The 13,270-nt window shown below is 37.7% G+C and overlaps 1 pseudogene across 1 annotated transcript in view; it reads left to right on the top strand.

Annotated features, from left to right (window-relative positions):
- Window positions 1-1,840, top strand: part of LOC148014690 (lysine-specific demethylase JMJ27-like) — a 69,079-nt pseudogene extending 67,239 nt beyond the window's left edge. The window contains exon 13 of the transcript XR_015688589.1: window positions 1,214-1,840. The product of XR_015688589.1 is annotated as a lysine-specific demethylase JMJ27-like (transcript). The remainder of the gene's footprint in view (window positions 1-1,213) is intronic.
- The last annotated feature ends 11,430 nt before the right edge of the window (window positions 1,841-13,270 follow it).

The raw sequence follows: 13,270 nt of genomic DNA, 5'->3' as shown, positions 1-13,270 counted from the left end.
AAGAAGTATTCCCATGTCTGCTAACAGGTTTCACTTCCACCATACATGTCATAACTATAAGTATATGAAGTGTTACACATAAACTGCACCTAGTGTGTGATGCATGCTCTTGCTAACCCCTTAGCAGGAATGTGAGTGGAGCTTTTAGGTGCTGTACTCAAGAATCCCAGCGCTTTATTGCTGTAATATGCACTCTGTTGCTCAGTAACAATGTGTTTCTTTTATATAAATGAGGTTTTCTTCGACCTGAGTGGAACCCCTTCTCAAGAATGTGAGTGGAGCTTCTCGATGCTCCCTATAATATGCACTCTGTTGCTCAGTAACAATGTGTTTCTCTTACATATATGAGGTCTTTGTCGAGACAATTGTATTGCTTAGAACAATACAGTCTCCTCAGCAGAAACGTGTGTGAGCATGAAATAGAAGCTGTATTGGAAGAGGTACATGATGGTCTTGCTAGAGGACACTTTGATGTAACTACCATGGCCAGAAAAGTGCTTCAAGCCCAACTGTGCTGGCCTACACTATTCAAAGATGCTAATCACTTTGTCAAGCACTGTGAAGAGCACCGAGTTTGAACTATGCCGGAAGGAAATCGATGGGTTATTAAAGAACTGTAAGCAGTCCCATGATACTACCTCTTTGTAGGGAATGAGTTCTGCTGCAGAGGATTGAAAAAGCTTCACACCACCTCACTCATGGTGTCTCTTAGCTAGTTTGATTGGCACGTGGAAATCATAGATCTGCTGCAGATCCTGGCCCAGTGTAGGACTGCAGCCACTGGCCAGGGTTGTTGGCAAATATCATAGAATTGGATCAAGACGTAACAACAGCTTCCTTCTCAAATGGCATGGAGAACCTCAAAGCAATCAGAGCAACAAACAGCAGTTGTAGTACATACTGCGAATGATACTAAAATCAAATTTGCTTTCTATTGAGTCCAAAGCACATAAAAACAAATACAGGGTCCTACAATATTAGACTGTTTTAGTAGTCCAATGTGTGTATAAGCATGTAACATCCTTTGCTTCTCAATCAGTCCAAAAAGCAGTCTTTCCGTGGACAAACAAATCTGTTCCACACCCTTTATAGTCTGTTTTACAACATCAACTAGATTACATACATGATCAAGTGCAGGTACACGCTTATACATGTTTTTGCCGAGGTTTGCGGAAAATCCATTTTACTTATTATCATTTATGATTGGTTGCAGGTTAAGAAAATGGCTCTTCACGCTGCTAGGTCTGCAGTTGCAGAATTGGGTCGACTTCTGTCCTCGACTTGATCTTTAGCTGCATTTAAAGTGGAATACATTTTCAATCCAAAATTACTGATCGTAATGTGGTTGTAGCGATGTCTCTCGTCTGCAGCTAAGATGCCAGACTTTTGTTAAGTTTTTTGGTGTTAAGGTAGGCTTTCCTATGCGCCCATGATCCTGGCTTATGGCATCAGGAGTCCAATGCCAGAGTTTTGTAAAGTTTTTGGGTGTTAAGCAAGGCTTCCCTGTGGCCATGATGCTGGCTTCTGAGATGTAAAACCCACCTCTTACAGGGTATTGACTGAACCTGTAACAATCTTTTGGCCCGCGCTTCTTCGCTCCATTGTAGGGGGTGCAGCATGTTCGATCGGCAAATTTGTGAATCTCCCGCGTTAATTAGTAGAATGTCCTATGGTGTATCAGAAGCTTATGCTTGTCACTCGTTGGCAATGGATATGTGAGAATAGAAGATATTGTTCGTCCCAGGAGATGTGAGTCGTGGCACTCTAAACTCGCACATTACCACAAACATATAGCACTCTTGTCTTCTCCCCTCTCAATTGATAATCATTAACTCACCCTTCCTCCCAGGTCTCTCAAGAAGTGATGTTTTAGAGATTACATATACTATTTTTTACTAACTTTTCGACAGACACCAAGTTTCTAGGCTCCTATTTACTCATTGGCACATTGGTATGCGCGCACACACACAAACATAGACATGCACATATAGACACGTTCATAATGCATGATATAATTTTTCTCATCCTTATACATCGGTATATCCATGCATTCCTGCACATGCATATCCTTGTGCGTGTATTGCACACAATTACAATTGGGTCTTACACTGGTGTATTTCATTTAACCTCTTCTTAAATCACTCACTCTTGTTCTTTCTCATCCATACATATGCAGTTTCCTTTGACTTCCTCGGGTGACTTCAAAAGGTAGGCTTTGGAATTAGCTAGCTTTGACCTTGTCATGAGTTATATCACATATCTTTCATGTTTGAAAGGCGTACTGCTTGTGTGAAATCTTAGGCTATAGAGCAGCCAATATAGTGCTCAATCAACCCTTTAGTAAGTAGGGTTTCAAGCTATAGGGGTTTAGTTGAGAGAAATGGCCATTTAAGAGATCAAAAACTCAAAATATCCGTGGAAGCTGAAATAAAGTTTGAAGAAGAGAAAAAACCTTTTATCAAAAGCAGTTGGAACTTAAGCCTCCTCGAAAGTTCAGTAACCCTATTTTGTCCAAGCACCAACAAACTTCAAATTTAATCACACGACCTACTAAAATGGTAGGGATGCCTCTGTTTTTTCCAAGGTCTTGTCCATCTCCTAGAATATATCTTGGTTTGTCATGGTCATGGTGTAACCAAGTCATGTGACCAAGAATCTATCAATAGTCATATGTCCTATTCTCTACAATTAAATTCATGGATCTAATATAGTCTTAATACCAACATAAAGAAGGATTGTTCTAATTCAATTAATCTAGGACATAATTTTAGAAAACATGGAAATGAAACAATAAATGTTAGAACTTCCATTAATTTATAGCACCATGAAGCCATGGCTGTCGCAAGGTACATCAAAGAAACTAGTGCTAGTGCTTAATTAGGTATTGATAATTTGTTAAATAAGCCAAAGAGCTATTTACAATGACACAAAGTGCTCTTTTATACTTCTCTCTAAATCCACTAAGTCACTCCTCTCTTTTCCTTGGTTCTCTCCTCACAAGTTTAATAATGGACTTAACAAACCATTTTCCATGAGCATTTTTCGTTCATTATATGTGATGAATGATTCACACGATATCTACAGATCACCCCAATGTCAAGTACATTAAGTGGATGCCCTAGTCAATGAACTCTAGATATGTCTTACACAAAAGAGTTGGACAAGCTTTTCAAGGTAGTGTTCATTCATGAAATTGAGTAGATAGTGGCAATCACCCATTGAAATGCTCAAGAAAAATGAGAAGATTAGAGTGCTAATTATGAAAGGGTGAATGCAAATAACAAGAGAGACCATAACCCATTGCCTTACCTAGCACATGGTAAGTGCATGGCAAGCAAAGAAGCATATAACTTTCTAGATGGACTCTTGACGTAATATTCATGTACACAGTCATACCTTTTGAATTGATGAGAGCACATGTACTCTTCCAACACTTGGATGTGCACGATATTTTGAGGTATGATTTACAAGTATCTTGAACCGCCACTTGACTTTTGTGTCAACTCTTTGTGAAAGCTACACTTAGAGTAGTCTTTGAGCAATATAGGTACTAGTATCTCTCATTGAATTTGCTAAAGTGCCAATTACGGGAGAATTAACCAACTAGAATCCAAGAATTGAATTACATATCTTAAGAACTCTAAGGGTTTTTCAATTTAGACACACTAGTTACTATAGATGCTTTGTGCCCACTAGTGTACACACATTGCACCATAGTGCACAATGCACATGTCCACTAGTGCACAATGGACATCCGCAATTCATCACCCTACACCTAGACTAGCATAATCACCATCAAGGCATAACATTGCACCTTAGCCTACACTCTTGTATTCATAAGCCATGGTGCACTTAGCCAAAGCACAATACCCATATCTTTGCTTCCTAGTGTCCTTGTGCCTTGCACATAGTTAATGCACACTCATGATAGGTGCACCTAGCACCCCCCTCATTGCCCATAAGCACGCATGTAATGCATAAGCTACACAAGGCACAAGGTTTACACTTGCTCATCCTTAGTGCACATGTACATTGGGTACTAGAGTATCTAGTGCATGCAACCATTGTTACATTCCTTGAGTGCATTTGTGCATTGGAGTTTCCACCAAGACCCATCATGCATATACCTCTCATGTAGCATTGACTAGTGCACACAGATATAGATCACCCTTAATTGTGCATGACCATAAGAAATCCCCTTCTCTTGAGTTTTGACTCTCATCATAGTGGAAGGAGGGAGTTGGTTGAGTATCAAGGATAAAGTTGGAGTTGCCAAGTACCCTGAACACTACCCTAATGCACCTATATGCATGTGCAACACTGTGCACATGTGTAAAGTCATCCTACCTTAGTGCACATAGGAAATAAGGTCACCTCCCATTCGTGGCATCCTAGGTTTCACATTCATAGAGAATCACACATTACCACACCCATTAGCATTCTAGCGTAGCCTTAAGCACATAGTGATTCTTTGCATGTGTGTGCAAGTACGCATGCATAGGCGTACATAATTGTTGGCAAATATACACGTGCATTCACACACCTCACTTTTGTGCACCTCTTTAGTGCACATAAACTCACATATGTGTAGTTGAGAGTCTTAAGGTCTAGGCCATTCTAGTTGTAGCATACTCCCTTGTAACATGACACTTAGGTTGCATTGGTCTACCCTTGTGCAAATAGCTAGTTCACTCATGTAGCATAAGAGTAAGCATCCCAATTGCACTTTATGAAGCCCTTTATCATAGCTGCATCTTAGGGAACCTACCTTGGTGCAACCATGCAAGTGACCCCAGCGTACCCAAATCCTCTTAAGCACTACACTAAAACATACCCATGCATGCCTCACTCATCCTAGTACACTCACATTGCACTTAATTCATCTTGCATAATAACCATGTTACATTACATGTTTGTGCTCCACGCACCCTAGTCTACCCTTGTGTCCTTGCATTGCACTTGAATACGGCACATGTTCCGTAGAATGTCACATGTGCATTGCAACTTCTATGCATGGACCATAGACTTTTGCATACTAGCTTTGGCTTACCATCCCCCTCACACATAGGTATAGGGCACATAGGTCGAATCATACCATTGTGCACACATACATCCATATATACGACCAGTGCAAGTTGACAAAAAGTGTAAATTGAACAATAACGAAAATATTTGGAGAACTGAACATAAAGCAAAGGAGCAAATCACAATAATGAAGAGAATCAATGAGACCGAACAAAGAATATGACTATTTGTCTGATGATTGTCCAGTAAATGCCTTAAAGTTGTTTTGTGAGATCACAAATTGTTTGGAAAAAAAAGAAAATGTAAATTTGCACAATTCGTACACACCAGTCAAATTATAATATACTATTCTTGGTTGATATTCAATATTTAATTAAAGGTAGGAGACCTAAAAATGAAAAACAAAATAATAACCAAAGTCATACCTAGGACTTGACATAATCCGCACGATGTAGCTACATGTGCTTGTATAGTGTTGGAGACCTCCCAATGTCCACATCTAGTAGGGACCCTAGCAAGTCCATAGGCATTGAAAAAACCTATGTTCGTGATCTAATCAATCAAGCAATTTAGTTAGTTTATCGAGGAGTGAAGGGAGCCACAAGGACCATTGCAATCACAATGGAGAGAATTGAGGGCTCAGGAGATGCCTCAAAATATTTCCTATCTTTAATTGATAGTTTCCAATAAGTTGCGGATTTAGATGTCTCGTCTTTAACCATAGACTTATGGAAAAGGAAACTTTGAGAATTGCAAGGCCAGGGGACATGTACTCTCAACTGATTGTTAGACCTTACGAATTATACTAAACACTAGCTCACAACCATGTAAACTGAGATGGAAATCATCCACAGAACAATGTTGAATGTAAGAGTAATGGGCTCATCACAAAATCTCTTTTGAATATCATGTAATGACACTTGTTTGATCATTCAAATATAATGCAAGTATGATTACTATTGCGAGTGCATGCGAGAAGCGAGCTTTTCTAGCCAACCTCCATTTTTTGTTCCATATAGTCCACTTATTCCACCCCTTGACGTTTTTGACTTCTCCTCCTCCTCCTCCAAGGGACATGTACTCTCAACCGATTGCTAGACCTTACGAATTATACTAAACACTAGCTCACAACCATGTAAACTGAGATGGAAATCATCCACAGAACAATGTTGAATGTAAGAGTAATGGGCTCATCACAAAATCTCTTTTGAATATCATGTAATGACACTTGTTTGATCATTCAAATATAATGCAAGTACGATTACTATTGCGAGTGCATGCGAGAAGCGAGCTTTTCTAGCCAACCTCCATTTTTTGTTCCATATAGTCCACTTATTCCACCCCTTGACGTTTTTGACTTCTCCTCCTCCTCCTCCACCTCCACCACCACCACCACCATAGTTTTCCTCCATCACCATCATGACTACCTCCACCGCCACTATCGCCACCTCCAGGACCACTACCATTATCCCCACCACCTCCATGATTGCCACCACTACCTTCACTTTATGTACCTCTATTTCTCTCTCTCTCTCTCTCTCTCTCTCTCTCTCTCTCTCTCTCTCTCTCTCTCTCTCTCATTTTCTCCATCTCTGTGTATATTCTCTTTTTCTCTTTCTAGCACACTTGATCAAATAGCACTCCATCTTGTATAAATGATCTCTCTCTCTCTCTCTCTCTCTCTCTCTCTCTCTCTCTCTCTCTCTCTCTCTCTCTCTCTCTCTCTCTCTCTCTCTCTCTCTCTCTCTCTCTCTCTCTCTCTCTCTCTCTCTCTCTCTCTGTGTCTAGTACGTAACGTGGATTTATTCATGCCATCACCCCGGAACAATGGAACACAGAACCCACATCTTTGTCTCACACAAATTACTCCATGTCTTTACTCTCTCTCAGTTTTTAGGATTGTATATGCAATTTCTCCCTATCACTCTACATTCTCTCTCTCTCTCTCTCTCTCTCTCTCTCTCTCCTATATATATATTGTATATAAATCTTAGTCACTCACTCACTCTCCGTGTTTATCTCCCTCTCTTGCTCACTTTCTCTCTCTCATGCATGCGATGAATCCACATTGTTTAATAATGCCTCACATCAGATTATGACAAGTGTTGTAACAAACGCTTTTCTTAAATTCTAAATGTCTGTCTCTCTCATAATGTGAATGCTTGGGTAGCCACTCGGTGTTTTTAGAACTCTAATTTCAATAGATTGATAGCTCTCTCCCCTCCCCCCCTCTCCCCAACAAATATGATACAAGACAATTCATACAAGCAATCCAAATGTACATTTCTCACTATGTGTATCTCTTGCAACTCTCTCTCTCTCTCTCTCTCTCTCTCTCTCTCTCTCTATATATATATATATATATATATATATATATATATATATATATGTATGTATGTATGTATGTATGTATGTATGTATGTATGTATGTATGTATGTATGTATGTACACACACACACACACACATACAAATATATACATTTATAAAAGTTTTTGATGTAAGACAATAGAAGAGAAAACTTTTAAAATAATGTTTGACAAGAGAGGAGAAAAAAAAGATTAATGGCTAGGAAGTTTAAATTATATATATATTTATGATATATTTTAATGAGACATAGTAGATTGAGACTTTTTTGAATGAACTATATTGAAATGTTTGAACCTTATGAACAAAAAGCTATTTTCTCTTTTGGGATTTTTTTTTCATAATATAGAAAACTAATAATTAATATAATATATAATGGCTATTGTCTTTTGCATTGTGTATTTGAAAAAATAAAGACCTTATCAAACATTTAAAAAAGTTTTATACTATTGAAATTAAAATCAAAATGTGACTTTTTCGTCTAATTGTACTTCGACAAAAAACTTTGAAATAGAGGAAGCTGATCTCAAGTTGGAGAGAGAGAGAGAGAGAGAGAGAGAGAGAGAGAGAGAGAGAGAGAGAGAGAGAGAGAGAGAGAGAGAGAGAGAGAGAGAGAGAGAGAGAGAGAGAGAGAGAGTGTGTGTGTGTGTGTTAATAAAGATTCAAAGCTATTAATGTGTAGGAAAGACCCGAATGTAGTATTGTAAAAGAAAGTTAAAAGAAAAATTTAAAGGCACACACGCACACACAGAGATTTTGTTTGTATGTGTTGATAAAGGTCCAAAGCTATTAATGTGTAAGAAAGGCCCAAAGATAATATTGTAGTATTGATATATATATATATATATATATATAGAGTGTGTGTGTGTGTGTAAAGATCCAAGGTTATTAATGTAGGAGAGGGTCAAAGGTAGTATTATAAGAGAGTGCTAGAAAATTTTGAAGCCAAAGAAGGGGTTGCTCCCTTCTTTGGCTTCAAAAATTTCTAACACTCCCTCCAATGATTTTTAAAAAGATACATCTTTCTTGCCTCTCATTAATAATTGTTTTAATCTTCTCTCTCTCTCTCTCTCTCTCTCTCACATCCAAAAGTTAGTTTTATCTCTTTCTCCTCCCTCTCTTCTCCATTGAGCCCTAATACCCTTCCAATTGAAATTCCTTAGATTCAAAGTATCTAGAATGTATTTTTGATTTTAAAGAATAGGCAAAATGGTGATGAATTACTTCGTCAAGTTGGATTAGAGTTTGTATGAGAAATAATATTTAAAGATATGTCTTTAGTTAATATATACTAGAGAAATAATATTTAAAGATATTAGAGTTTGTATGAGAAATAATATTTAAAGATATCTCTCTATATGTACATGCACGCATGTGTGTGTCTCATTAAGAACTGGTTTCTATATCTCTCTCTTATTCAAATACCTTGATTTGTCTCTCTATGTGTATGTGCATGTGCATGCATGCAAGCTGTGTGTGTCTCATTAAGAGCTCGTTTCTATATCTCTCTTATTCAAAAACTATTAACAGTTAAAATCTATTTCTCTCTCTCTGTCTCTCTCATTAATATATATACATATATATATGTGCATGTATTTATGTGTGTATATTGAAAATCCTAATATGCACACACACACATGTACACATATATGATTTGTTCAAAGAAGTATAACTATATTTTATAGCATGTGAATATTAATATTACAACAACACGATGTTAAGTTAGCAAAGATATGCACAATGAGAGATCAAGAAGTTAGTATCTCTCTCTCTCTCTCTCTCTCTCTCTCTCATTAAGCATATTGATTGAGCATTAAATTTATACTTATTTTCACCAATTAATATCCTTTCTTGCCACCGCAACAAATAATTCACAAATGTATAAGCTTTAATATATGTTTATTTTTTAACCAATGTTTTTTTCTTTTCAAATATGAGATGTAAATTCTCTTCGATAAGCAACATGGATTGGTATATAAACATATCTATATTTGCATCCATTCCAAATACTCACTAAACATTTTTCTTTATACATGGCTCTATCAACCTCATTAAACATTGGTTAAAAAAATAAAAACTTACTATTAAAGCTTGCATATTTGTGAATTATTTGTTGTGGTGGCAAGAAGGGATATTGATTGGTGAATATAATTATAAATTTGATGCTCCATCAATATGCTTAATGAGAGAGAGAGAGAGAGAGAGAGAGAGAGAGAGAGAGAGAGAGAGAGAGAGAGAGAGAGAGAGAGAGAGAGAGAGAGAGAGAGAGAGAGAGAGAGAGAGAGAGAGAGAGAGAGAGAGAGAGAGAGAGAGAGAGAGAGAGAGCATCATCTTAATATCTCATTGTGCATGTCTTTACTGACTTAACATCACGTTGTTGTAATATTAATATTCACATGCTATAAAATATAGTTATACTTCTTTGAACTAATCATGTGTGTGTGCGTATTAGGACTTTCAATATATACACATAATGAGAGAGATTTTTAGTGATAATAGTTTTTGAATAAGAGAGAGATATAGAAACAAGTTCTTAATGAGACACACACAAGCATGCATGCATGCACATGCACATACACATAGAGAGACAAATCAAGGTAGGTTGCCCCCCCCCCCCCCCCCCCCCCCCAAAAAAAAAAACACCCTTTGCCCCCATAAATTGCGAGTAGTACAAATTGATATAAACTACATATCAAGGATGCCATTGGTCAACTTCAACTACTCTTTAGGTTTGAGATCTAACTTAGTTAGCCTTACCTTACGTAAAGCTCTAACATCAATGTCACTTTCTTGCTTCATGTTGAAAGGGATGCAGGAGACACATGAGAGAAGAGCACACACAATGTAGGTGTTGTCAACAATGTTATGACAACCTTATTGCACTTTCATATATATATATATATATATATATATATATATATATATATATATATATATATATATATATATATATATATATATATATATATATATATATATGAATAAAGAATAAGGGCGGTCATTGTACACGGTGTCGTGATGTTATGAGGACACAGTGTGAAAAAGTATGGAATGCATCATCATCCGACTTCTTTATTGATCTAGAGAGTCAATGTGATCTGAGCCATTAGTACTAGTGTGAGTTGCATGGATTATCCGAAAATACTAGATTTTTGGATAATTTTAGCCTATATTTGATATTATCTATTGTAAAAAATCCAAAAAAGTTAATAAAGCTTCTAGATTAGGATGGCATGCAAAAAGCAAGTGGCTTTTTCAGCCAATAAGTAGATTTTTCATAAAAGAAATCGCACGCGTTGCGATCGCTGTAAATAGGTTGAAAACTGCAGATTGAATTGAAGGAAGAAGGAGTGATCAAGGAGATCTGTGAGCAGGTGTCATGCGGTTTACCCCCCCTTTCGGAGCCAACGGAGCCATTAGATTTGGGTTTCGGGTAGCAGAGAAAGAGTTGATTTTTCTGATCAACGTTTTTTTATCTACAAAGGAGCTCCAGGAGAACTGATGTGGAGATTGCTTGTGAGTAGTGCAAAGATTCCAGGTTCTTTTAATACATATTGATTCAATTCATTGTGATGTGTTTTTGTTGTGTTTACCACTTGGGTATTCTCTATCTTCTCTTCCATCTCCTATCTCTACTTTCTTCTACTTCTGATCCCCAGTGGATTCGACCTTTCGACAAAAACCCCTCGGACATTGGTGAACTCGACGTGAAAGGTCGTCACAAAAGAAGGAAAGACAAGATGGGAGAATCTTCAAATACATTCTCCAGTGATGTTTTGCAACAGTTGGTGCAAAATATGAATATGCTTATGCAGGTACAACAACAACAGGTGATGCAAGCTTCAGCTCAAACAGAAAGTGTTGTGATGAATGCTTTGCAAGCAGTTGAGCGTGAGGTGAAATTATTCAATGGCAGGAATATATAAGCATATGTACATACCTATGCTCAGAAGATGGAATTCTTTGGAGTGGCTCAATTTGCATGGAGCCAGTATTTTGTACGTGTTACTATTCATGAACTGAAAGCACAGATTATTGAATTATACTTGCAGGATGCAGACTGGGTAGCCTTCAAGAAGACACTCAGGGAAGAATTTTACATTGAGGACATGAGTTTGATTACGCGCAAGACTTTTCAGGAGTAGGTTATACAACCCAATAAGGGTCTTGTAGCTACAGAATTGTTAAGAGAATTTGAAAGTTGATTTGAGCAGTTGGATCTTGCAGAACACCAAGCTCTTGCAAGTCAGAAAATTGAATTGTTTCTGCAGGCAGCTGATCCTGAGCTTCAAGAGAAGCTTGATGATTTGCTGGAGGATCAGACTACAGAGACATGTTTGAAAACAGAGTGGAGACATGTCAAGGAAGGTGTTACTGTGCTTGTGAAGAAGCATAGAAGAAGAGAAAGATTGCATGTCTCTAGCTTGCCCACTGTTATGGGTAAGACAGTTGAAGTATCCAGTAAGCCACCCGCTTCTGTGGCTAACCCTATGGCTGTACCTGCTATTGTTCCCTTTGTTAGGAAAGATGTCTTAGATGAATTGGTCAAAGGGATGCGGGATCTTTAATTGAAGGTTGCAAAATTGGATGAAAAAGGACAAGAGGAAAGGGGACGGGCAGCAGCCCCTAAGCCTGGAAAAAGATGTATGTGGTGTGACAGTTTGCAGCATGAGAGAAAGGATTGTGCTGCCTATCAAGAGGCCTTCGCAGACAGCTTATCTTTCGGAAAGATGGCAAGATCCATCATAAGAAACGGGATTGCCTCTTGCTTTGAATTTTGAAAAGGGAGGTATACAAAAGTTGTTGGAAGACTTGGCTGTACGAAATGCTTATGCGGCGGTACATGCTTCTACTTTTGGTTTACAGTTGGATAGAATGCATGGCCAAGTGATGGTTGGTCCAAAGGCTAAAATATGGACACATGCATTCTATCCCCCCTCCCCTTTCCTCCTTAAACATAATGCATTTTTTATTAAGGTTATCTTGATTGTTATTAGTCTTCTTTTTATTGGAATTTTGATTAAGATTAGCTTGATTGTTTTCTTTCTTCCCTTCTCTATTTACTTAATGAAAACCATCATCTATAAGTTTCATTTTTTCTTTAGTTTCATTAGACTTCTTTGATTTTAATCCAGACAATCCCTAGCAAAATATCCCGCCTTCATGCATTTGAAGTATGCATTAAGTAAATTCCTATAAGATAGGGGTTGTTTTATGAGCAGATTCCCCTTGAAATTAGATATGAGAAGGAGGTCAAGGAGCTTATTAATCAAATACTGGGGGGAACCATCAAGGATTAACCATGTTTGTTGGTCTCTTCCCTAATATCTTCCCGAAAGGGACCATCAGAGTTTTAACAAAGGGCCAAAGGTTCTTAGGGACGTGTGTGAGCTCACTCAACTGAATTTCGAATTGAAATGACAATCCATTGATGTATCATGTTGATTACCCTCTCAAAGATCATACAATAAACTTAGTGAAGGAGTTTGTCTATGGAACTTAAAAAACTGTAACAACTAGCTAGGAATTTTCTCTAGTCATGGAACAATGAAACATTAAAACTTCCCAAGGTAGCTTTGGAGTTCTAAATAGGACAAACAAAAGGGTGGCCTAGGATTATCCAACCTATTCAACCTACTAGAAAAAATGGTAGTCAAATAGATTGTCCAAACCTTCTAACATAAATAAAAAGACTAGATTTCTCTAATCCTAAAGAGCTATTACAAATTTCCCTTTGAAGGATACCCAAGATGGGGAGAGAGAGAGAAAGGGTGATGAGAGAGAAGACATGTGATGTGTATTTTTTTCTCGCCAAAAAGGGGTCGTCGGCATCCCCTTATATCGAACGAAAAATATTTTTGGTGACCCATTCCTAGCGAG

The sequence above is a fragment of the Lygodium microphyllum genome, chromosome 25 (assembly GCF_053477565.2).
Source record: "Lygodium microphyllum isolate KBCC chromosome 25, Lygodium_microphyllum_v1.1.10, whole genome shotgun sequence".
In the NCBI taxonomy this organism is placed as follows: domain Eukaryota; kingdom Viridiplantae; phylum Streptophyta; class Polypodiopsida; order Schizaeales; family Lygodiaceae; genus Lygodium; species Lygodium microphyllum.
This window is presented reverse-complemented; position numbering and strand designations above follow the sequence as displayed.